At 38.5% G+C, this 27,322-nt stretch overlaps 1 protein-coding gene across 1 annotated transcript in view; it reads left to right on the forward strand.

Annotated features, from left to right (window-relative positions):
- The window catches only part of Exoc4 (exocyst complex component 4), a 662,437-nt gene that overhangs the window by 559,719 nt on the left and 75,396 nt on the right, over positions 1-27,322 (forward strand). The gene's annotated exons all lie outside the window — the stretch shown is intronic.

Genomic DNA, 27,322 nt, shown 5'->3' on the forward strand with positions numbered 1-27,322 from the left:
CACACACACACACACACACACACACCCTCTACCCCTTTTGGGCATATGCATGTTATCAGAAAAGTGTCCATGTTATTAGAAAAAAGCCAGGCTAGAATGTGGTTTGTGTTGCATCTACTCTGCTTCTCAAGGAGTTGATCTCCTTTATCTGGACTGCGGGAGGACAGGTAAGGCTCTCGTTAACATGGCTTAATATTAAACTGTACAACATGAACCAGTGTGCCAGTGTGTCTCAAGAACAGAAAGCAATGCCTTTCATCTTCCTTACAGCTTTCCAAGGGCAGAAACCATCTCAGAGCTCAAGCTCTCTGACATTAGCTTGAGATAATGCTCATCAAAAATGTCTGAAAAGAGAAAAACAGAGCTGGCTCCAGAAGTGTTAGAAAATAGAGGCAATGAGGATAACAGTGATTCTAGAAAGAGGTGGTGGAAAGATAACAAATACAAATTCAGAAGCAGTAAGGAATAATATATGAATAAGACTAGGAAACTTCATTTTTCTGTCAAGGACCAATGACTCAGAGAAAACTAACTTGAAACCTTTAGGATACATATAACAATAAATATAAAAGAAATTCTTTTTAGAAATGTTACTCCAAATATACATATATATGTATGTATGTATGTATGTATTTATGATTCAGAAAGGATAAGGACCAAGAAAAACTAATGTAAAGATGGAAGAGAGGAAAAGGCAGGTGTAGATGTGTAAAAGATTAAAACAAGACAGCAAGAAGGAAATGATCACACTGAAGAGAGCAGCAAAACCAGACCTGAATGTGATATGAGACGCTTCTACCAGGTGAACTTTAGGACAGAAATACTTTTATGATCTGCACTAAGAACTTCAGAATCACTTATATAACTGTCCTTCGAGAAGTTGTTTAGCCATGATTCCAGGGATGGAAGATGAGTGGAAAAATTCATGGGGTAAATTTTCCTCCAGAAATATACACCCTATGACCACACTGTAATAGGTACCTTGAATATTCACTCCCTGTGGGGTTTTGTGTTAGTATGCCCCCATCCTAAGGGCCACAACAGGGTGGGGAGACAAGACAGAAGAAACAGCCTTCTGCCTTCTATTTATGCTTTTTTCCTTCAGTATTAGGGTTTTGCCTAACTCTGCCAGGGCCTTGTGATTTCCAAACAAACATTCTGCCAGTGACTCTAGCTCTTTCACTTTAGTTATCCAAATAGGGTCTCCTCTGTTTTTACCCAGGCAAGCCTCAGACCACAAACTTTCTTTCTACCTAGGCTTCCTCATATCTGGCAATACAAGTACGCAGCACCATGCTTGTACTAGAGTCAAGCCATAATTCTCCCCATTTCCACCCCCCAAGTAGCTAGAGAAATAAGTGTGACCACTATAGTCTTACACATTTTCACTTAAAATATTAGTTTCATTTGATGATGAAATTATCATGTATACAACTACTAAGGATATATGTGAGCAGATTCCACATGAAGAGAGGAAGGGTCCTTGAAAGCCCTTTTCTCACAATAACAGGCAGTTGTATCACAAGCAATCATTGGAATTGGCCTTTTCCTTTCCTAGACCCACTTTGCTCCTCCTCTCTCTCAAAAAAAAAAAAAAAAAAAAAAAAAAGCCAGAAAGCCCGTTTTCTAAATGCTAATTGCAAATGGGCAGCTCTAAAAGAAAGCAGATGCTTTTTTCTTTCCTCTTCAGTTCCTGAAAATGCAGTGAGGGGATGGGTGTTGGTGATGCTTCAGGGCTGAGCCCTCATGTGCTGGGCCACTAGGGTCTACTATTTGATGATATGGTCTTATTTCAAATGGCGTAACATTCAAGATCCCCATTCTGTCCATCCTCCAACATTCACAAGACGAGATTGTTCATAACCTTCATTGCAAGCCATCGACTAAGTCAGACATGCTCACTTTGCATCAGCTCTTTTCAAAAAAAATAAAAATAAAAAAAAACCCTGGTCCCTGAGTTATGTTTAACTCAGTAATTGTGCAATTTAGCTGTTGTGTTCATGTCAGTAGAGTACCCAGTAGAGATGATGTCTAATTTGTGTCTTTTATCAATCTCTGTGATTTGGGCAAACAATCTCTTCTACCACACCCGTTATCACAGTCTCATGTGCTCACTTCCATTTTGTAATCTAAGTCCTATCCTCTCAGTTCCTTTCAGGGTGATTATTCCACCCAGTGACCGATTTAAATGACTGTCAACATTTCGACGATTGGTGCCAACCAACCATCAGTGCCAAACCCATGTGAACTGGAATCACTAGTTCTGATGCCTTTGCTAAAACAAAGCATCAGGCCACTTGGGTTGTCCTGCTAAGAGCCAGCCTTGCTCCCTCACACTGGGCTGCTCTGGGAAGTCCTGGGAGAGTTTCCCCTTGGTGTAGATACTGGAACAAAACAAGGAGTCTCTGTTAATGGATTGCTTTGATTGCTGCATGTCCCTGTGACTGACCAGTGGGAATAAAGGATAGCTGTTTATTATTCTCTTGAAAAGTAAACTGAGTGCTGAGTGCAGCTAAAACATTTATAGTTCTGGAGACTCTCGAGCACATGAAGGAAATACTGACTTCTTATCCAGTACTCCCACACAATCAGCAGGCTGGGAAAAAATGTCTAGAAAGGATTTACACGTATTTTGTCTTCCATATCCTGATAACCATTTGGCAGGTAAATGATGTATTGCATTAAACTTAAGAAGCTATTAAAGCCAGCCACAAGTGGCTCATCCTGTAAGCCTAGCTATTCAGAAGGCTAGAGATCTGAGGATCAAGGTTTAATGCCAACCCAACAAAAAAAATCCAGAAGTGTGGCACAAGTGATAAAGTGCCAGCCTTTGGTGGAAAGAGTCAAATGACAGAAGTAGACCCAGAGATCAAACCCCAGTACTGGCACAAATACAAAAAATGGCTATGTAAGTATAATGGGCCAGAGAATACTTGCAGAAAGTTATTTCATAGTAGGATGTCTTTTCTAGCAATGCAACAGAATGCTCATTCCTGATATATTTCAGGTTCATCCTTAAAGAATATGTTGCATGTCAGAGGCACTATAGTAGGTCATACAGCTTAATATTAATGATATTAATAGATTAAGTTTTTAATCTTTTTGCTATTTGCCTAGATGTCACTCTGCTTCCTCCTCTGGAAGGATCTCCTCACCTCTTCTAGATCTAGACTAGAAAAATGCTCTTATTTTCTGTTAGTACAGTGCACACTTGTTCCTTCCCTGTGGATCTTATTCTTCTCAGCCTTGGCTTTATCTGTCCCTTTAATATTCTTTTTTGTTGTTGTTTTCATGTATTTTTTACTGTTATTACAAAGGTCCCAGAGGTTACATTTACATAAGGCAGGTACAAAGTACTTTTCTTTTTGAGCAATGTTACCTCTATCTCACACACACACGCACACACACACACACACACACACACACACACACACACACACACACACTATTTCCCCTTCTTATCCCCACCTACAGGTTTTATAGTTCATTTTCTACATGGTGTCTAGTGAGTACCACTGCTGTATTTGTTCACCCTTTACCCCACCACTTCTGTGCCTCCACTTACTCTCCCAAAGACATAAACAAACAGAATATAAAGAAAGAAAACAAAAACAGCAACCAGAAAAAAACCACACACAAAATAACCTCTTGTTTCTATTTCCTGGAGTTCATTTTAATAAATATTATATATTTTACTTAAGAAGTCATGGGCTAATTGGAATGAAAAAACTTTATTGACTCAGAAAAATGATTAATTCAAAGGCCTCCAGGTATGGTGGAGACATGTAGAAGGCACCATCAAGTCATGATCCTGCCAAGACACCGGCTTTCTCTCTATCTCTTGGCACTTTGTCTTTGCATGCTAGGCAAGCACTCCACCACTAAGCCATACTCGCGGCCCTTTTTTTCTATTTTTGTTATCTTTAAGTAGGAGTTGCCATTCAATACAGCAGTTTATAAAATTCTGTGTCGTGACCTGTGGTCACCCCTTTCAATATTCCTTTCCACCCCTCCCATCCCATCCCTTCCCTTGCTAGACTTCATTTCTTCCAGGTATGTATTGAATTTTTTGCCATTTAGCAAAGCAATTTGTGTATGCAACACATCCTGATTTGTGTGCTCACTTCAGCATTTTCACTCGCCTTTGACTCACCTCTTCAAAGCACAACAAAATAAGCACCAGTAAATGAGTACAAAATGGTGTCAAAGGGAGAGGGATGGTAGAATGAAATTGGGAAAGCGAGAGAATGCAGTCAAAAATTCATTACAGATACTTTAGTTGTTTTTAGAATTTTTACCTGGTCCTAGCATCAGTAAAATACCTATACCTTCCAGGTACATATGGCCACCCCCAGATTATTATTTGCTGTGATAGAAGAATTACAACTTTTTGTGAGGGGTGGCTTCAGACCAGTTCCTCCCTGTTTCTGTCTCCTGAGTAGTTGGAATTCCAGATGTGTGCCACCATGCCTCGCCTTACATTTAAGGCTTTAATCTATTTTGAATTGATATTTATAACTGTCAAGAGGTAGGAGTCTTATTTCTTTCTTCTATAAATGGATATCCAATTTTCCCAGCATCCTATTTTGAAAAGACTGTCCTTTCCCCCGTGTGTATTCTTATCACTTTTGTTGAAAGTCAGTTGGCTGTAAATGCATGGGCTTATTTCTAGGCTCTCAGTAAGGATGCATTGCCTTGAAAAGTAGACCACATAGAACTGAGAGGAGGGTGGTATATAGTTTCGCCTGCCTTGCTTTCTCAGACAAGGCCCCCTTCTCTATCTTGAATTAAAACAAAAATTCTGACTCAAAATTCTACAGCATTTTTACTAATAAGTAATAGGATTCTATGAAAGTCCCTCTGTCTTTAACATTTTTCCTATGTTGTATTTCATTTAAAAGTTAACCATTGGGGGGCCGGGAGTTTGGCCTAGTGGTAGAGTGCTTGCCTAGCATGCATGAATACCCAGGTTCGATTCCTCAGTACCACATACATAGAAAAAAGCTAGAAGTGGTGCTGAGGCGCAAGTGGTAGAGCTCTAGCCTTGAGAAAGTCCAAGGATAGTGCTCAGGCCCTGAGCCCAAGCACAAGACTGGCAAAAAAAAAAAAAAGTTTACTATTGAATACTTTCTTTTTTAAATGATTTAATATACTAAAAGCACCCCTCAGTCCACATCTCTGGATCATTACAAACCTACAGCCTGTGAGACTCTTTAAAAAATCTATAGGTGGTGGGTAAACTTCAACCCTTGAGCAAAAATGCTAAGGGACAACACCAGGTCCTGAGTCAAGCTCCACTGCTAGCACCAAATACTGTATATTTTTGTAAATCATGATGTTTTTAGTTGAAGTAAAGTTTTCTATAAAGATTTCTATATAACTCACAGTTTCCCCATTGTTAATATCTTGCCTTAAATTAGTACAACTAATGAACCAATGTTGATATATTGTGAATAGGTGAAATTGATGCCTTGTTTAAATTTTCTTAGTTTTAGCCTGATGCCCCTTTTCTCTCTTAGGAGTCTGTGCAAGTGTCACAGTGCATTTAGCTGACATGTATCCTTAGGCTTGTCTAGATAGACAGTTCCATAGATTTTCCTTGTTTTTGATGACCAAACAACTAAAAGGCATGCTGTGGGTTGGGTCCTTGTAGAATGACTTGATGAAGTGTTTGCATGCTTAGACTGGGCTAATTTTTTCTTCATTTCTATAGTTCTTTTTTAAAATATATTTTTATTGTAATTACTAGAAGGGTTACATTATATTAGCCAGATAGAAGGTGCATTACTTCACAAACATTGCTACCCCATCGCATGTTTTTTGTCCCCATTTCCCTTCCCACACCCCCACTCCTCATCTTGTTTTCCCCCTTCCCTATCCTATTTCAAATAAATAAACATATATACAGTATATCAGATAACAAGGTAAGGTACTGTAACAATATGAGATAACCAAGGGACAACAAAAGAGATGAGAAATAACATTGTTTCTATACCCCGGAGGTCCTTTCATTTAGCCTCATCCTATATGGCCTTATGTAGTTCTGTATACCTAGGAAATGTTTGTGTGTGGCGGGGTGGTGGGGGGGGGTGTCATGGGGCTTGAACTCTGCCTTGAAGCTGTCCCTGAGCTCTTCAGCTCACGGCTACTGCCCTACCCTTGAACCAAACCCCACTTCCCATTTTCTAGAGGTTAACTGGAGATAAGTTCCTTTTGTGCCCAGGCTGGCTTTGAACCTTGATCCTCAGATCTCAGCCTCCTGAGTAGCTAGGATTACAGGTGTGAGCCACTTCTCCTGGCTACCTAGGAAATGTTTTGTAGTTAATTTTCCAGTTATATTCTCAGAAGTATGGGGTTGACAGAATTTCCCTTTTTTGTTTCTGGATGGGAACAGGAACCATTAGAGGTATGGTACTGTGTCAAGGACAAGCACAGAGCTGGCATAAGAACCATTTCCTGTTAGGAGTCATTCCACAACTGTGCCTAAATATGATTAAAAATGGTAATACTTCTCACCCTCCTCAAGCTGGCTAAATGAAAAGGGATCAGGGAATCAGTGCCTCTCTTAACATAAAAGACATAATAGTGAATAGACAGTATTTACATTCAATCACATCCCAAACTAATAGCGAACAGTGTTTACATTCAGTCACATCATTGAAAAGAAAGATGGAGCCCCACCTATTCTCCTCAAAACCCAGTTATGTAACAAGCCATGGTGATTATAAAAATATTACCTGCTATGATATTATCTAATATAATATTACATTTTCAGCGGGTAGAATTTAAATTCTTTCATGCTAAAGCTCACTACCTTAGATTTTGATGGTTTAAAAAAAATATATCAACCTCCTGGCTATTTTCCTGCTTGGTGCAAAGGGGAATAAAAAGGTCCCAGATAGATCTCCTGGGAAACGGCTTGTTTCATCTTTGCTTTTGTCAAACCATTAAGCCTTAGCTTTCCTTGTCATATTTCATCTGATTCTTTTTAATTAGAACTCTCTATGTGGTAATTCTTCTCCTGCTTCAGTATTTACAAGTTTCAAATATTTGTAGACTGTTATCAGACAGCAAGCTCAGTCCTCTGCACGTGCATGTGTGCTTTCTCTTACCACCTTTCCATGGCATGGTCGCTATCGTTTTTGACCTTGGAAGCTGTCCTTATCTTTCATTCATTCTAAGGCTCTATTCCTATTGTTCTTTTTTAAATTGATGTAAAATTTTCAAATTCATTGTCATTGGTTAACTTCATGTCCATGTTGTTTAGAAAGTAAAGTCAATTACCATTGGTTGGAAAATAAAATTACTATTTTGTTTATGAGCTTGCTACCTGCTGTCTAACTCTCAATTTATTTTGCCCTTGTCTAGTAGACAAGTATACTTCTGTGGGAGTCCTTCTCTCATGAAAACAATGTCCTCGTGTGTTTCCTTAATATACTCAGTTTTATAACCAGTTGTGTTCCATGGGAACAAAACCACCAACTGGTAATTATATTCTGGTTCCATTTTGTTCATTTTCAATCTTAATTGAAGTCTTCATAATGAAGAAAGAATGAAAGCTGCTGTGCTCAGGATGTCCACCAGATTGTTGTTAGGATGCTGTTACCCTGTGTTGTTCATGGGAATGGAGTATTCCATTTTCCTACATTTCCATAAGAAATACCACCTGGACCGCTCCCCTTCTGCAAGTTGATGTACTGTTTACCCGGCTACTGATTAATATCCAAGCCTCAGGCTGACCCCAGTGGCATTCCCTGTGATCCTTTGCTTCCAGCACATTTTAAATGCTGATCCACAAGGGATGTCTCATCTCCCAGAGCATTCCTGCTCTTCTTCCTTCCTCCCACTGAGTGCATTCCTCTGGCTCTAAGGTTTTGCCTCTCTCCATGCATGTAAGCTCTTCTTGGTTTTTTCCCATTCTTCCTTTGTGTTCTAGGGGGCATAATGAATACAAGCATTTTATTATACTACCATGGGGAAAGCATCTAGCCTTTTTGAGCCACACAGGTTTCTCACCTAGTAAAGAGAAATAATGAGGGATATTCTCTGGATTGCTGTAACCTTTAGATGACAGTGAACGTGGATACGAAGCTGTATATCACACCCAGTGAGTGCTCAGTCATAGATTCCTTGGCTTCCTGCTACCATCGTCATATCCTTGAGTCATCTCCTTCTTACCACTCACATCTCTTTACCCCAAGCTGTATGGTGGCTTTGGAAACTCCATAAACTCTATAAATATCTGGGCTGCAAAACCATTTGCATTAAATCTTGCTTCTCACTCCGCCACTTTCGGAATGTGAGTGTGGTCATGGGAAGTGTCTGAAAGTGGATGGCCATCTGAGAACCTTCTGGTGCCCATCTGAGAAGCCACGGTACCTTCCTGCTGTTCAGAACTATGAAAAGATTCAAACCCAGTTCCCTCATATCAGTCTGTAGGGTGTCATCTGTAGACTTCTGTGCCAGTGCCACATTGTGATTAAGAAGCAGCAACCCCTTCTCTTCTCCTGCAAGTAGGCCATTATCAGCTGCAGAGCTAGAAAAGGCTAGTGCTGTGGGCATTCTAATGTAATTACAGAGTTCTAAGTCTCCCCAGAAAGAATTATGTGGCTGGTTTTTGAAAATGCCAACATTTATATCCATAAGGGGAATATTTTTATTAAAATATGATAATATCATGGATGCTTAAGTGTGGTAGCTGGGAGCTTCCACCCGAATGATTGTATCTGCAAACAAAATGAGAAGATGGAAACTGGAAACATAAATATAAATGAAAATCCTTGAGAAAGATAGGAAGCAGAATTTGGAAAGCAAAGAAGGATCTAAACTGGCATGGATGAAATTGCAGAACCAGGATGAGAAGAAATCCTAATCCCCTGCATAACACTATAAAGAAGATGGCTTCCATGCCTATATGACTTGAACTGGAAGTCAGAGAGCCAGACACTGGTGGCTCATACCTATAATCCTAGCCACTCAGAAGAATGATGTCTGAGGATCCCCGGATGAAACCAGACTGGACAGACAAATCTATAAGATTCTTATCTTCAGTTAACGAGTAAAATATCCGAACTAGAGCTATAGCACAAATGATAACACACCATCCATGAGTGGAAAAAGCTTTGTACTGAGTTCAAGCCCCAGTACTAGCATGTGCGCATGCACGTGTGCGCGCACGCACGCGCACACACACACACACACACACACACACACACAGAATAAATCTGAGAGAACAGATCTATTTGCAGTGAAAAAGGAGTCTTACAATGAAGAGCAGTGCAAAAGATTGTACTATTCAATCTAAGCTGTTATCTAGAAAGCCTTTAGTTGGTTAGGTGCTTTAAAGCTAGAGATAAGCCTAATAACCTGAGTGAAACTGTGACTTTTAATAAAGTCCTCACCAAAGAAAGCATGTGGGTTTTAATTTCTTTACCTTTGACATTAAGTGGAGATGTGTTACAAATGCAGTGGGCGAAGTGAGCTGAATCCTGATAGGGGAACCAGAAGGAATGTGGAAGGCTGGTTAGTTTCATGGAAGAATTCTCCGTCACTGGGCGGAACTGAATGTAGAAAAATGTTCCCACTGTAAACTGGATATGCTTTTACAGACAGCTTATTTATTCATCAGTATTGCATAGGAACTTTTCCTAGATTTATGGCCCCAGGGAAGTATGGCAAAGGAGCTTATGTATGGCTATGTATGCATACAGCTGTCCCAGAGGAAGCCATGATAATGATAATGATGCTCCACAGTTAGATTGCATTTCATCCTTTGAGGACCTCTGTGGTCATTAATTCTTCATCACTTTAATCCCCCGCCTAAAGCTGTCTCATCGACAGACCAGCCTTTCTTCCCTACAACACATGGTCACGAGACACAGAATTTTGGCCATTTGCCCGAGGTCAAAATGAGTCAGTGACAAAAATCTAGACTAACCCTGACTTTTCAGAGTGTAGACTAGAAACACTGGAAAAAACAACACAGGCACTTGTTGTACCTCAGATACCCAACCAACAGATACCCTGCTTCCACAGACAATTCTTAGCTATCTGTAAAATTGTAGCAAAATGAAGGCCATTCCAGACTTTAGAAGGTTCTGCTATTAGGAAAACAAGCCGGAGACATAAACAACATAAGTGGCATTGAATAACTTAATGGAAGGGAGGCAGTCCTCCCTCCCCCTTAGAACCTGTTCTAAAAACCAACTCTAATAGGCAGGCAGGCAGGCAGGCATTCACAACATGGTTCTCTCATTGTCTTAAATCCAACACTATCATTTATATTAAACACTTTGAAACAATAAAAATGCAGAAGTCTTCCTCTTCATTTGAGGCTCTGTATCTGTCAGGTACTGTCCTCTGGGACACAGTGTTCTTTAGTAGCAGCCAATTTTGTGTACCACCATCTTCAAGCTCTGGCTGTTGAATTTGTGGGTAGTTCTAACGAGGTTCATAAGTAACAACTTAATTCAATTTTTATGAAAGGAAGAATAATAGAGACTTTTCTGTAAGACTGATGAAAACCCTAAATGTCTTTATAGAAACCCAGAATATCTGATCCAATTCTTCAGCAAAGCAAAAATCCTGTAAATGTCAGAAAGATGTGACATACTGGAAAACCCCTTTGGTCAAATTCATCTAAAGAAGGTATTATTTGTCAGTGACTTTTTTTTAACAAGTCTGTCAAAAGCTTCTTCTACAGATAAAAATTCAATAACCTTTCACTGAGGACGTGCCTCAATTATCACTCATTTAAAAACAGTCCCTCTAATAGAGTATTTTATCATGCTGGGCAGTCTCTGCATTGTTCATTATTTAGTGTTTGCTAAAGCTGATGGCACTTCCTCTGCACTTTTCTTATCTCTACTTCTTCAGAATTGGATTTTATATTTCCAAACCAACCAGATATGACAAGTCATTTTCTTCCCTCTTGTCTTTTAAGAAACGCAAACTTGATTTCTTTCTTCAACAATCACCACTTAAAGATTAAAGTTATTGGAAATGTCTGTATTAACCAGTGTTGGGATATGCACAGGAGGATGGCTGCATTTTAATTGCAGTTGGGATTTTCTCCTCTTCTTTTTCTTTCTTTTTATTCTCTAATGTATGCATAATCTCTGTATCTCTTTAGGAGCCCCACCCATTCTGCAAAAAAACACAGTGTTTGGCCAAGGTGAGGCATTAGGCAGCCTGATGTGATTAGAAGACAAAGCAAGGAAAGTATTACCGGAATTATTGTATTAGAGAACCTCAGTAAGGTAGTGATAAGCAATGTAAGTGGATCTCTCTGTAAATATAGCCTTTATAAGAGAAATTTCCTGAAAGGAAAGTGATAAAGTCATTAGAATGACACCTGGGGAGAGGTGCCAATTCAAACTACATCTCTTTCTAGCTTTACCTCATTATGGAAAATTTTGATTATTTTCACAGATTGTAGATGCATTATTTTTTTAAAGATATATACACTTTATCTGAGCTCTGCAAAGTGTTTTTTTTGTTTGTTTGGTTGGTTGGTTGGTTTTTTGTTTTTTGTCTGAGGTTCTGTTGTGTACTCTCGTTGAATAAAGCTCTTTTTAGTTAAGTTTCTTCTTCATAAGGAGAAACCCTAGGAGATTCCTGTGAGGCATTTGAAGTGTCTCTCCTACTGAGCTCTCTCACCTTAGGCCTACAGTGAGGACCTGCCAAAGCATTCTCCACTGAATGCTTCTTTCATTCTCTAGAGAAGCAACAGGGCTTCATTCAAGTAATGAACCCTCTATCTGGCGAATATTTCTCTAACCCCCCTATACACTGAAATTTAAAAAAAAAAGAAATCTGATGACGAGATCTTGACTCCTCAATATATCTTTTCAGTAGTGGTCTTAGAATACTGAATAAATGATTGCATGAGAGAGGAAATGTCACAAAAGTATTAATTTTAGGATGTCTAGATTATGAGCATCAAGTAGAAATAATAGTGGAGCCCTCCTAGTTGCACTGGTGAGAAAGGTTGCAATTTCCATGACTATATGAAGAATCATGCTTGCCCCCCTGTTTGTGCTCAGAGCTTTTATTATGACTTTCAAAAGAGAGAGTATGACAAAAATCCTCCATCATATTATTTGTATACAGGTAACCACAAGCCCAATTAATGCATTTGTTCAAGCCACCAACCCTTTAGCTTTTCACAGAAAACTTGCATGTGTGCTATAGAAACACGCCCACCAGAGTTCTGCATATGCTGCTGTATCTGCCTCTCTCCAGGAAGCAGAGCCTGGGTCATTGAACAACAGATGGCTTCCATGGCATCTGCAGCACCCAGGAACTCCATCCCCTGCTCTCATCCCCACAAGACAAGTAGGGGAAGTGTTTTTCTTTTAACACTGAGCCCAGAGTTTCTATTTCTTGATCCAGCTCTACTCGTGGACTATTGAGGCAAAACAGTCAACATATAATGTTACACCTTTGCCTTATTTCTGTCTCTAACTACCAGCACAGCTCAATAGTGGAGTAGGACCAAAGTACTTGACATTGCTCAAGGTCACGTCTATTCTTTCAGTCCTTCCTACAGTTGTTTGAAGATCAAGCCAGCTCATGCAGATGCAGTACCCGATACAGTGCCTGGAAAGCAGTAAATTCAATAATGATAGTTTCTTTCTTCTTCATTTTAATGCTTTTTTTAATTTTTGGTCTATTTTATTTCTGACTCTCCCATTTTGCCACCAACGTTTGCTGGTACTGGCACTCAATATGAAATGCTCTGGTTTGCATCCTGTCTGCATCCCCCTTCCTCACCATTGATGGCTGGCTTGTTCTGCTTGATAACTTACTTTCATTGTCATAGAATCTTTGATGTATTGCTTTTTAAATTAGATTTTGAGCTCTTAAGTTTAAGAGCCTTCCAACTTTGGCACAGTGTAAAGTTGTATTTATTCTATTCAGAGTTACCATGATGGAAGCTTAAGGTTAAGCTTCCAACTCACATAAAATGACTTGTTCCGTAAACTTGAACTTCAATGTATCAGGAGATATGGAAATATAGAAGCTGTTATATTGTGGCTTCAGTAAAGAATGCAATATGAAATGGTCAGAAGCCTAATTCTAGGCTCCTAATTGCTTTCACTGGGTCTACCCAGTGACAAATAATCTGGTTAGCTGTTTACTCATCTTTTGCGGCCTGTGGATGCGAAATGCCAAAATTTCAGATTGCACTTAGATTGTAGGAATGTTGACTATACATGGATATTAGCATCCTTTTTAATTTGTCACTTTATTTTTAAATGGACAGTTTAGAGGCTTTGGCACATTCATGTTATTTTAAAGCCATTACCATCACTCCATCTGCAGGACTTTTCTTACTTCACAGAAGAAAACTGTAGCCATGATACAATATATCCTCCTTCCTCCTTCCTCTTCCCTCTGGAAATCACCATTTTACCTCTGACTCTTTGAGTCTGACTTTTAGTTCTCCCTATAAATGGAAATAGACAGTATTTGTCCTTTTGTGACTGCTTATTTCATTTTGTATGATGTGGCATGAGTCAGAATAGCTTTCCTAGTGGCTATGTGAAATGTGCTGTATTTTGTTTCCAACTCATCCATCAATAGATACTTTGGTTGCTTCTACTTTTTGTTATTGTCAATAACACAGCTATGGACATGAACATACAAATGCCTCTTTGAATTCTAGCTTTCTATTCTTTTTTCATATATTTTTAATTGTAATTAATAGAAGGGTTACATTAATGCAAATAGAAGTTGCATTAATTCACATACATTGATACCCTTTCTCATGTCTTGGTCCCCATTCTTTTAATAAATATATACCCAGAAGTGGAGTTACAGAAATGGAATTTTTGAGATCATATTTATTTTATATTTTTTCACTCCCTGATTATATTGATAAAGAAAGAATTCAATATTTTTGTCCGACATGGTAACACTGGTAGCAACAATCTAGGCCAAAATCTATCAGTCTTTTGAGTCGTCCTGACCCTCAAAACTGTGAGATTTATTTTTCTGGTTGTAAATGGTGGAGTTAGTGTAAGACACATTTGCATGAAACCAGGTCTTCCTTCCCTTCCCTCTGCTGACTTCAGAAGCATCATTACTTCTTACCACCTTTTGAAATAGGAGATGAGAAATACCCTCCTTTACTTCTAGGATATCCAAAGTTTGCAATTAAAATCTAAGCTTACTGTCCAGTTCTCTTAATAAGCAATTTCTCTTTCTAATCAATACAGACCACATGTTTCCTTGGGGAGTATGCAATGTAACATACTAGAACTGGGAAAGAAAACATGGGGTCATTAACATATTTTTCACCATAATAACCATAAGCAACATAACGTTTTCTGATATTGAATAAAAGAGATGACATGGAAGCCTTCATTCAGAATGAATGTCACCTTCCACGATTTGTATTTCAACATTGTTGTGAAAGTGCATAGTGGAGTGAATTTGTGGGTTTTATTTTCTTGAGTACACTCGCCTTTTCAAAATATACTCATAGCTTTAAATGGACCAATGAGAAAATGGCAAAGCTGGCATTGATCTTATTCCTGACCAGGTACTTCATCTGTCACACAATCTTGTGTGTCAGGGGGTAGCAATACAAATCTAATCAGTCCTCTGGAAACTAGCAAAAGAAGTCAAAGTTGTCAAGAATGTGATGTATTGAAAGATGTACATTGAACTAAAGTGACTGAAATATGTAATTGAATATGGATGATGAAATATGGATTTATATCCGTAGTCCTTAACATGAACTTAGGGCTAGTGCATGAGATAGCCAAGAACATTTGGGAGCTAGCATGATTGGGGAAATATTTAAGATCATCATTTGCCTTGTTTGTCATTATTTCTTTCCTGGTTATTTTAAGTGTGTATGACATGTTAGTAACATAATTAATGTGAACAATTAATAAATAACTAATCATTCATATGCTGATAATCAGCACTTAACAATTTTTTACTATTGGGATATATAAGCAAAGAAATTTAGAAATCACCAGATCCAAATCTTACTTTGGATCATTCTAGCATCCAGTGGCTACCACGTTGCATAGTTCTCATCCCTACATGGAGCTGTGGTGGGACCAGAGAGACAGCCCTGCCATGGCTTGTTTCTGATTTTCATCAGATGAGCACTGTGAATTGTCTCTGACACTATGACCTAATTAGGACTTTATCAGCCTCCCTATTCTTTCCACACAAAGTAAGTGGTGAAGGAGACAAATGACTGAAAATTGAAAGGATGTTTGATAGAAAAACTGCTCTTCCTCTATAGAAGTTCTTATGTCTATTTTAATCCCATAAAGCCAGTCAGGACTCAAGAAGTGGGCAAAGAGTACTTTGTAGTAGAAAAGATTATTCTCTCATGCTAGTAAATTATGAGGAAATATACCAGGAAAGGTATAATGCTTATTAATCTGAATGGTCCATACATTGAAGATGTATTTCATTGTTATTCCAAAAACTGCCTTTATATCCATGGCTTAGATATCCATGGCATAGTTAAGTGTGTTTCCCTAAAGACACCGATTTTCCTCCTGTCTTGCGAGAGATTATCTAGTTACAAATATTATCAAAATGTGTGTTCATTGAGGTTTTTCCCCTCTTATAATTTTATTTTAGAAAGGCAGAATAATTGTAGGCTGTTATATGTCTGGATGGACCCTGCAAAGACTTAGGGAAATGTATTTGAATACTGACAAACAAATAATAACCTTACATGCTAGAAGCTAAATAATAAATATGCATTGATTTAAAACAATTGACATAAAACTTTTAAGTGCTTCATTTTTTAAATACAGTCTTTCATCCTTAATAAATTCCTTGAATTGATTTATTATTTTTCTTACAAAGCTCCAAGGAATTCAAGCCATCCTTGCTTTCAGATTAAGAATCCTTATATGAGGGCAGGGGGTTTGGCCTAGTTGGTAGAGTGCTTGCCTAGCATGCACAAAGACCCGGGTTCGATTCCTTGGTACCACATATATAGAAAAAAGCCAGAAGTGGTGCTGAGGCTCAAGTGGTAGAGCTCTAGCCTTGAGAAAGTCCAAGGACAGTGCTCACGCCCTGAGCTCAAGCCCAGGACTGGCAAAAAAAAAGAATCCTTATATGAATGAAGTATTTTCTGTGTCTTCTATGTGGATAATGGCTAATCTGTGATTTTCTGTGCTTATCAATCCTTTACTTTTGGTGGGAGAGGGGACAGGCAATATTGTGTTTTGAGCTCAAGATCTCACACTTGACTAGGGCAGCTACTGTAATGCCTGAGCCAGACCCTGAGCCTCTCTCAGAATCATTTCTTAAGGTTTACATATGTCACGAAACACAAAAAGCATCAGCAAATAGCTCAACAACAGAGAAATGCTTCTTATCAATACACTTGCAAATATTGGGAAACATGAATAGTTTAGCTTGGACTTCCTACCTATGTTGCAATTCATCTACTTCTCTACTTCCCAATGGAAGTTGACAGGCAAGTTGTCTGACATCCTGCCTCCACCACCACTTAGCACTATGGTTCCTTTTCTTCATCAATATTCATATTGGCTTAGATTGTAAGCCCAAAGTAGCAGGCTAGAATCATACTCTACCTGACTATTTGAAATGGGGCTTTGGGATACTATCTGTTGGTCTATCTGTTCTCAAGGCTAGTATGATTGTTTCTGTGACTAAAAACAAAACAAAAAACGTTTATGACATAACACCAACACTGTGTATACCCAGCTTTTTATCACACTGAATCAAAATAAAGTGCTTCCAGTGAGAGCCTGATACCTTGTTTCATTTGCAGAACTGGCAGCAAAATCAAATGAAGCAGCCCCCCTTTTCTGATTTTTTTTGCAAGAACTCACATCGGTTTTATGTATTTTAAATTAATAGTACAATTATAGCACAGGAAGACTCTTTTTTAGCCATCTATTTATTTTTGTCAAGAATTTCTCCCAAGAGTAGAGTGTGATTACTTTTGAATTCCCATAGAATTTCAGTTATTTGACTTTATTGAGTGCATTATATATATACTTATATGCCTGTTGTATGCCTTGCTATGAATTTTATTTACTGGAAATGTTCACCCTGACTTCCTACTAAACATGTCTTTATTCATACAATCTTTCTTTCACTTCCTACTGTGGTACAAATATTCACCAGGTGAAAGGGGATTGGAACAGCTTCTTACCATTGAAACATGGAATGAAGATGGGATTAGAAATAGGAAAGAATTGTTGAGCCTCTTTAGAAGTAAGCTCAGATTCCCTCCCCCACTTCCAGTTATATCACCACTGATAGCAGAATTGTAGCAGAGCACTAGAGGTTTCATCTCTAAAACTGGGAGAACCAATTCCTGGAACTGAGAGCTATAAATTGTAGCTGACTACAATTGTAGCTATCTAACTTTGAAGTTAGGAAAGGTTTATTAATGACTGTTGAGACCTTGCTTCTTTGCCTTACTGACTCTCATCTAGGTATATGACTTCAGAGATTAGCCAAATCACCTACAAGGTACTGATGACAACCCATTAGCTCCACTTCCCCAGACACAAAGTATTAGCCACTCTTAAATATAAGCAGGTCCTCGGGTATTGCTGAAAATGTTTTTTGCCAGTCCTGGGTTTGAGCGCAGGACCTGAGCACTGTCCTTGGAGTTTCTCAAGACTAGAGCTCTACCACTTGAGCCTCAGCACCACTTCTGGCTTTTTCCTATGTATGTGGTATCGAGAAATCAAACCCAGGTCTTCGTGCATGCTAGGTAAGCATTCATCACTAGGCCAAACTCCTGGCAGGAAACTATTTTTAATATGAAGTATGAGGGTGGGAACAAAGTAGAAAAGTAACTTAGATTAGACAGAGATTATCCTGAAAGAAAAAAATACCAGGAAAAAGTATACAGTATTCCTGGTGGGTGGGGGGAAGAACATCCATGAAACAAGAACAGACTGTTGTCTGAAAGGAATACATTCAGAACACAAGAAATCTTAGCTACAGCAAATAATAAAGCGAAATAAAAATCTCAGAAGAGCAGATCAAACACTCCAAAAGCAGAACTGAAAGAATCATCACCCTACCCCACGATTTGAAATACCCTACTCAGTAGTCTAGGATGTTTAACAATGGAATGACAGAACCACAAAAGAAAGACAATGAAAGAGTAAGAGCCATCCAAAACAATATAAGAGGGCCAGTATTCATAAGTCACTGGGTTTGATTCCTCAGTACTACATATACAGAAAAAAGCTAGAAGGGGTGCTATGGCTCAAGTGATAGAGCACTAGCCTTGAGAAAGCCCAAGGACAGTGCCCTGAGTTCAAGCCCAGGACTGACTATGTGTATACACACACACACACACACACACACACACACACACACACACACACACACATATATATATATATTCCTAAATGGATGGATTTTCAAGGTGAAAGAGCAAAATGCATTTTTTTAAAGTTTTTCCAGAAAGGACCAAGAAGCAGGAAAGTAATACAAGAAGAGCCATAATAATAATAAACCTTTAAGGAAAGCTATTTTCTACCTAGGGCTATGTCTCTAATTCAGTGTGACAGATGAACATAGACATACAGGATATTAAAAAAATTAATTTCAAGACAGTCTTCCACAAAATCTGAGAGTCAAAGGATTATACATAAAAAATAGACAGACATGGGCAATAAGAAATGGAGATGATGGGGAGAATCCCCAGGAAATGCCAGGAAAGCAGCTGTGCCACAGGTCTAGGAGCAATTCACTAGTACCAAGTGTGGCCTCTGGAGATCTTTGCTCAGTAAAGTGACATGGATGGAATATCTACTATGTCTTTATGGAAAATTGTTCAGTTTGTGAAGAGCTTGAGGTTGATAACCTGAAACAAAACAATAAATAAGACTGTTAGAAACACCAGATGAAGCAAACTTGCTATAAACATATTGAATATCAGACAACTTCAGATGTCAATAGCATTGACCTAGTCATAATCATGTAAACACAAGTTAGGCAAGATGTGTAGTGAGACACAGGAACTGTGTGTGTGTGGAGGAGAGTTAAATCCTCATCTTTCATAGTGGAAGGGTAACAAACATCTGAAACTTAAAATCACAAGGTAGTATTGGCGAGTTCTTTATGCAGAGGTAAAGTTCAGAGAATCTAAAAAACTGACTGACCACCAATCCCTGATCTAACCAAAGCAATTGATTTACTTAGAATTAAGTGAGACAATAAAACTTCTCCTCTTAATAATCTAATAGTAATAATGTCAATGATAACATAACCCATTAGTTAATCCAGTCCCAGGTTGTTTCTTCATTCTACCTTTGTCAGTCTCCTGACTACAGTTTTCTTTGGTTTCTCAAAGACATTGACCTTGGTGGCCATACAATTATAATCCCAGCATTTGGTAGACTGAGGCAGAATAATAACTAGTTCAAGACAAGCCTAACCTACACAGTGAGTTCCATACCAGCCTGGGAAATGCAAGATTAAGATTCAAACAAGGGCCTCTGATACCTGTTTAGATTAAGGAGATCCATGTTAAACTTCAGATAATAAGACACTGTAGTAATTTGTCTCAGTAGCAGTAAGTTTTTTCTCAGATAACAATAATAAGATTTAAAGATAAAATAATTTGTGAAGTAGTGAGATGAGATTGAGGGTGGCAAAACTGACACTGGAACCTGTGATTCCTAGCCCAGACTCTTTTGGGGTACAGGGGTTAACTAGCACTTTATTGAACACTGACCAGGTGAAAGGTGAGCTCTGCTGCATGCACTCTGCTGTGTCTTGTCTGGTCTTTACCAAACCCAGGGGAGGAAGTTTTTCTGAAGGTGGTAGAAGTAGGATTTAGAACTGCACATTTGAACTCTATTGCCCATGCTCTTCATCTCAGTTCTCCTTGCTATGCTCTTGATGTTGTGAATGAGACAAGTAAAAGGTCTGTCTCTTGTACTATCACACAACCATCTAGTGCCACAGCCACGGTCGAACCCAGGTTAACCCCACTTGTCTGGGGCTTTATCGTCTTGACGAACATATGTAGTGTGGAAATATCAATCAAGCAAGAGATATTAAATAGAAGCCCAGAAGGCAAAGGATTCGCTGCTGTCTTCTTGCCAGCCTAGCTCTGTTTCCTGGGATTTTTCCTATATATTTTAATTGTAATTAATACAAGGGTTACATTATATTCACCAGATAGAAGGTGCATTACTTCACAAACATTGATACCCTTTCTCATGTCTTGGTCCCCATTTCCCTCCCCCCCACCACGCCCCTCATCTTGTTTTCCTCCCTTCCCTATCCAATTTCAAATAACCAAATACAAATATATATAATATATCAGATAACAAGGTGAAATACTGTAACAATATGAGATAACCAAGGGACAGCAAAAGAGATGAGAGATAACATAGTACATTAAGGACAACAAAGCATTTCTGTTAACACTTATTGTACATTGATAATCCTATGAGAGGCTGAGGCAAAAAGATTCCAAAATCAAGGCCATCATCTACTTACAGCAAATTCCTACCTAGCATGAGCTATACATCAAGGCTTTGTCTTTGAAAGCAAAAAAGACCTGATTATATTACTGCCAAGTACTTGTCCTGATCTATTTTGTTCCTTGGGCTCAATTAACATATCTTCCCCTTAGATCATGCTAAATTAATTCCCTAGATCAGAGTTATTACCGAAGTGAATTAGGGATGTCACCCTGCCACAACCTTCTGTTTCCTCACCATGGCCTCTGAGGAGACATAACCCAAGACACTTAAAAGACTGCATTCTTATTTTCTGCCAGTCTTTATATACAGTTGCAATCTTACCACACAAACAACACTTATCATGCAAGTTAAACAGATTTAAATTTACGCAAAATTGAGTGTCACCATGTCTATGCCAGATCACTATAATTCTTTTGAGGCTTCTGGAAACATGAACCAAGCCATTTCTGCTTCATAGGAACAGATTATATCATTTGAAATCCTCAATAAAAATGCAGTCTCATATTCTACAGATGGGTGTCATTTAATTAGAATATGTATTTAAAATGCAAAGGGCTACATTAATTCTGCACTGTGGCAGAGATTTTAATTGCACTCAAGTTAGGAAATTCTGAGTTAATGTTCCCTTGGCATCTCCCATTCAGTCTCTTAGAACAGATGTATTGTGATCTGGAGAGTATTTCAATATGTTTCACATGCTGTACATGTAGGGATGTGTCTGAACTGCTAGCGTTGCCTTACAGTGGCAAGAGCTGTAAGAATGGGGAGGTGATCCCCAGCAGAGAGTAAACAGAGCCTGGCTGCCTGCCAAGGTTCCTCCCTTTGATCAGGCTTGGTCATCTCCTTGCTACACTTGGACCTCCTTTTCTTTCCCAGGTCAGTGTGACAATGTTGTTGTAGGGCTCCTCCTTTCATTTCCTTGAGGGGAAAAAAAGGTCAACAAATCATACTTAAAGTGTGCATCTGTTTCATTTTGGGGTGGTGTGTGCATGTGTGTGTGTGCACGTGTGTGCACACGCGTGTGCCAGTGTTGAACTCAGGGCTTCATGTTCTGCCGTAACTTTTTCCCTCAAGGCTAGAACTCTTCCACTGAGCTACAGCTCCATGTCCTGCTCTTGGGTAGTTAATTAGAAGGAAGCGTGGCATAGATTTTCCTGCCCAGGATGGCTTCAAACTTTGATCCTCAACCCTCAGCCCCCTAAGTAGTTGGATTACCCAAAGGAGCCACCAGCACACATTATTTTTTTATTTTGTTAACTGTGAATGGATTTAGTATGTTTTAGACTATGTCCTAAATGTTCAATAAATGCTTAATTAGCCATAAACAAAACCTTCAGCTTCATTTAGATGCTGTTGTGTCATCAACTAGACCCCATAGCTCACGCTAGAGCTCTGGAATTTTGAACTGTTTGGAACATCTCGGTAGACTGGAGACAGCGTAAGGGAAGAAGAAAGGCCAGCAAATTGGGATGTTTCTGACAAGCAAGGCCAGGGGTGAAAAGGAGGAAATAAAACGGTAGATGTTGTGAAGGTAGCTATCCCAAGGGATAGCCATATCATCAAGGATTGGAGTGGGACAGGGAGGAAGAGGAAACTGATTTTAGACATGCATTCTTAGTAAGTGAAACAAGATATTACCATGCTACAAGGGAAGGGGAGAAGAGAGGCAGGGAAGGAAGATGATAACTCTCATGAAACCAAGTAAGAAAGGATATTATTCCTTACTTATTCTTCAGCAATGTTAGTCATCCAGCCCACTCTGTGCCCAGGCCTGAGTCTTGTACCGAACTTCATATTGAGCAGTAGATACGCGGTCCTGACCATTATCCAAATAGGCATGAATACAATCAATCAGAGAGTTTTGTTTTATTTCTAACAGAGCTACCTAGGAAATGTTGAAGATTATGCAGAGAAGAAACGCTAGTTCTTGAAGGGAGGAACATTAAGAACGTTAAGTATAGAAATAGGAACTTGTCTTATATATTTTATGAGACTGCTTTTATTATGTATGCATGCCCCGGTGAAATCTCTTTAATTAAAATCTGCAAAGCTAATAAGAAGTAATATAGAGTAAGAACTTCCAGTTCTTAGGAAAATAGACAGTATCTAAATCTTTGGGGAAGAATAAATCCCAAATCCTCCTAGAAAAATGAGCAGAAGAATGAGTCATAGAACTCACCCCTCTTGACTCCTTTATAGTTCTGTTTCTCAGAATCATAACTTTATATATTAACAAAGAAAGAAAGCTAATTTGGAGAGCCAGCCATATTTTTCTCAAAGGCTTTTAAGCTTAGTTTTATGTCTGTGAGCATCATCAGTCACAGAGCAGACAGCTACCACGAGGGGAGACCAGTTGCCAACTTCCCACTGAGAACCTCGCTTAACTCTAAGAGTCCTCAGAAGGGTTAGAGGCCCTGCATCCCAGAGAAACAAAATTCTTGCTTGACTTTTAAATTCTGTGGAGGTACAGGAGTTTAGAGGATATTGGAAATGGAGAAAAGCCAAATCACCAAAGTCATCATATAAAACTCAACTAAGAGATTCATCTCTCTTTATTATTATGGAAGGTGAGTAAATAGAACTTTAAAGTTAATGAAATATGTTATCTATACTGTATATATAACAAATATAAATATGTATTATAACATACCAATAATACATCTCACATTATGTATTGTAATGATATATAAGTGTATATTATATTTATATGTGTATATATAGCATATATGTTATAAATTTCATATGCTATAAATATATTCTAAAATTGTATTATTTTCTATAATTTATTTTTTAAATTTTTTTCTCCATTTCATATATTTTATTGCAACCTTTTTTTCACAATGATAATCCCTTCATTTTTCATTGTGATATACAGAGAGATTACAGTTGGGTTTTTTTTGTTGTTGTTTTTTTTTTTTGCCAGTCCTGGGGCTTCAGCACAATGTCTGGGCACTATCCTTGAGGTTTCCCAAGTCTAGCATTGTACCACTTGAGCCACAGCACCACTTCTGGCTTTTTCTATGTGTGCGGTACCAAGGAATCGAACCTGGGTCTTCATGCTAGGCATTCTACCACTAGGTCAAATTCCCCGAGATTACATTTTTATAAAGTAATGAGTACATTTCTTTTTGAACAGTGTCACCCCCCTCATTTTTCCCACTTTCCCTCCCCCTTTACTCTCCCCACAAGTTGTAAAGTTCATTTCTAACATAGTGTCTATAATACAGTATGTAAATATATTATTAATTACATACATAATTATTGTATGTAATATAATATTGAATATTCTATATCACATATTTATGTGCACTATATTTATGTGTACTTATACAACATATACTATTTTTATATAAATATATTGTATATATTATCTCTGGGCCTTTAGGTGGGATAGATATATGGATGAATATGTAGGTAAATTCTTTGTAAGGATTCTTTTGCCTATTTTTCTTTAATTCATATAAAAACAGACTACACAGAGGAAAAGACATAATTTAAGAAGTTTCATAAACCAGGATGTTTTCAACAGAAACAAATACATTTGAAGGAATGATTGCCTTTTAAACAGTACTAGTTTCCATATAAAATGCATGCCTTGCAAAGTCAGTGAGGACGAGCTCAGGCAGTTCAAAGGGGACAATTCATTACTGGTTAGCATACACACGACTTGGAGGATATTAATTCACAAAATGAAAAACTAATCGAGTGTTTAGCTGGCTCTTTATCACTGGTACATTCTGCACTGTCTCCATCTTTGGTGTTTACTGAGCTGCTAGGACCATGGTTTTTGGCATCTTTATCACTATTCATCTCAAATGAGTTTGCATGAATTTCTGAGCTTCACTGGACATTGCTGTTTTCCTCCAACATTCCAGGGATCTCCGGAAAGCTATGAAATGACTGTGTCCATTTAAAAATGTGTCTTTGTTTTCTCTTTGACTTCCTGATGTGCCTGTGCCCAACCTTTCCAGCCTTCTGTATCTCACTATAGCTATCCATCGACCAATCTCCACAGATATTTTCTGAGCAAATTAGAAAGCTACTACGTTTATACTCATTTTACATGTGAGAAATGGAAGCACAAAAAACATGGAAGTTTAGCCAGTTACAGAATTACAATACTGATCTAAATGCTGAATTATACATCTCTGAAGTAAGATGAAAGTTTGCCCTGATTCACTTTCTCTTAATCTAACACCACCCATTCCTCTTTGCCATCCATCCATTACAATTTCCATCTTTTGAGGTGACAAAGATTGATGCTACTTCAACTGTGTACTGGAATGATTATAAACCTCAAAGGATATTTAAAACATAGTAGGGTAAGACATGTAGAGGGATATTTATATCTCTGTGTCCAAAAAAAGCCACTTCCCTAAGGAGCACTGTTAATGCAAAATGTTTGAGGGTTGTTTTTGGTTTTGTTTTTGTTTTGCCAGTCTTGGAGCTTGAACTCAAGGCCTGAACACTATCCTTGGACTTTCTCAAAGCTAGAGCTCTACCACTTGAGCCACAGCACCACTTCTGGCTTTTTCTATGTATGTGGTACCAAGTAATCAAACCCGGGTCTTTGTGCGTGCTAGGCAAGCACTCTACCACTAGGCCAAACTCTTGGCCCACCTTTGAGTTTTTATTCTGTACATTAGGAATGTTTTGTAATTTTTTGTGTTATGGGGTTTTTGCATAGCAAAGAATGTTGAAACTGGCATTATTTTTCCATTTTTCCCTTTGACCTCTGATTCCTCTATTATGTTCTTGGACTCTTCTAGCTGCTTTCTGCCTGAATTTTGCAGAAGGCATCCCATCCCGATGGAGCCCAGACAGACACATAGTCCGTCAACCTGACAGTCACAATGGTTGTATGCATAGATGGCAATTCATAAATCATGTCATCTGTGGAACCTAGTAGAAATTAAAAAATCAGTGAAGCACTGTCTTACGGGGTCATCAGAGAAGATATTAATCCATTTAGAAAGTAGCTATAGGTCAAGTCAGTTTAACAAATAGCAAGACCAGCTATATGGTAGGCTTACGAAGAGGCATAAACAAGACCCAGCATCTGTTTGAAAAGTTTGGAAAAGACAAACTCGAAAGTAGTTATAGTCCAACACAATTATTAACATACAGAGAAGACATGTTTTGGAGATATGTGAAATAGGCATCTGGAGAATATCAAGTATCAGGGAAGATAACTCATGCACTCTTCCACATGCACCAACTACCCTATTTCTAGGTACACAGTCAAAGGTAATGAAATGCACATTATCAGAGAAATGCTTACATCACCATACTAATCACAGCACTATTCGTGAATGCGTGTAGGTGCCTGTCAGGGTCTATAAGCTTTGACCTTGAACCTAGAGAGTAGTAGAGAACCTCATGACTCAGCGTGCTAAACAACTACAAAGCAAAGTAGTCCTGTGAAATATTTTCTGAAGGAAAAGCAGAATCTACTCTGCAAGGAAATATTCCAATGTGTTACTGAGAATAAAAACAATTCATAGCTTTTTCAGTATCCACATGATGCAAAAATGTAAGACACTAGAGATCATATAACTAAAATGATTTTTTTCAATGGAGAAAGAAGGTCCTATATTTTTAGTAAGTATTACTTATATAGTTCTTCCTGCTACTCATCCTTTATCTATAGGAGCTGTGTCCTAAATTAAAGGTTTGATGTTCGTCTCTACTTTGGATAGTGACTTTTTTTGTGTGTGTTCATAACATTATCTTCTTGTAGCATTTTACTGTCTTAGGTAATAAATAGAAGTAGATCTCCCCTATTGAAGGTGGGAAGTAGAGAAAAGGAGTTTGGAAGGTCATTTTCTCTGCAGAGAACCTTCCGTCTGTGCACTAAAGGGAGCCTGGAGATTTCTGGTGACCCCTCATTTCACCCCTCGCTGATCAACATGTGCCGTGGGTCACAAAGATCTCATGGGTAGAAGGTTGTGCTCTTTCTTCAAGGCTCTGTCAAGAAGAGAAAAACCAGTTTGGACATCTCTGGCAATATGCTTTAAAAAATATTTTAAAAATCATCGAAAGGGCTTAGAACACAGTTAGAAGAAAGTAAAAAGCAAGGGGAATCACTGGCTTTCAGGAAATCCAGCCTAGGATTTTGTCTGCCTGCAGGGAGGAAGCAGCTGTTTGTGGGTCCTTATAGAGGCTGAGGCAAGCTTCTTGTTTGCCAGCTGTCTGTACATCTTGCCACCACTCTCAGAGGGTGATGCTTACTCATCTTTGGAGAACAATATTCAGTGCCAAAATCAAAACTCCAAACTCCACTGCCAAGAAGTTTGGAAATACTCCTTTGCCTGCAGGAAAGCTGCTGGGGCAAATGCCACTTTGCAACACACAAATGCTTAAAGGGATTATCCTACTTCTCATCCCATAGTAATCTGGTCTGGGGTAATAAGGAAGGGACCATATTTCCAAGCAAAATAACAAGACTGCTGTGGTGGTACATATAAAAGTGTCTTTCAGGCCAGGAGTTTAGCCTGTGGTAGAGTGCTTGCCTAGCATGCACTAAGACCCGGGTTAGATTCCTCGGTACCACATACATAGAAATGGTGCTGAGGCTCAAAAGGTAGAGTGTTAGTCTTGAGAAAGTCCAAGGACAGTGCTCAAGCCCAAGACTGGCAAAAAAAAGAAAAAAAAAGTGTCTTTCCTAAATATTCCCTATTCAGCAATTTTAAACTGTAATAGAGAAGACCTGATTTATTATTGTCTGTATGTGCATATTAAAGTAATGGATAACCAATTGGTGTGTCTTCAGATGAAAACAACACAATTTGTATCATGCTGGGTCAAAATTGTATATGTATGAGTAATGGCTACTTAGATTC

This window comes from Megascapheus bottae, chromosome 5 (assembly GCF_031878675.1).
Source record: "Megascapheus bottae isolate mThoBot1 chromosome 5, mThoBot2.hap1, whole genome shotgun sequence".
NCBI lineage: Eukaryota > Metazoa > Chordata > Mammalia > Rodentia > Geomyidae > Megascapheus > Megascapheus bottae.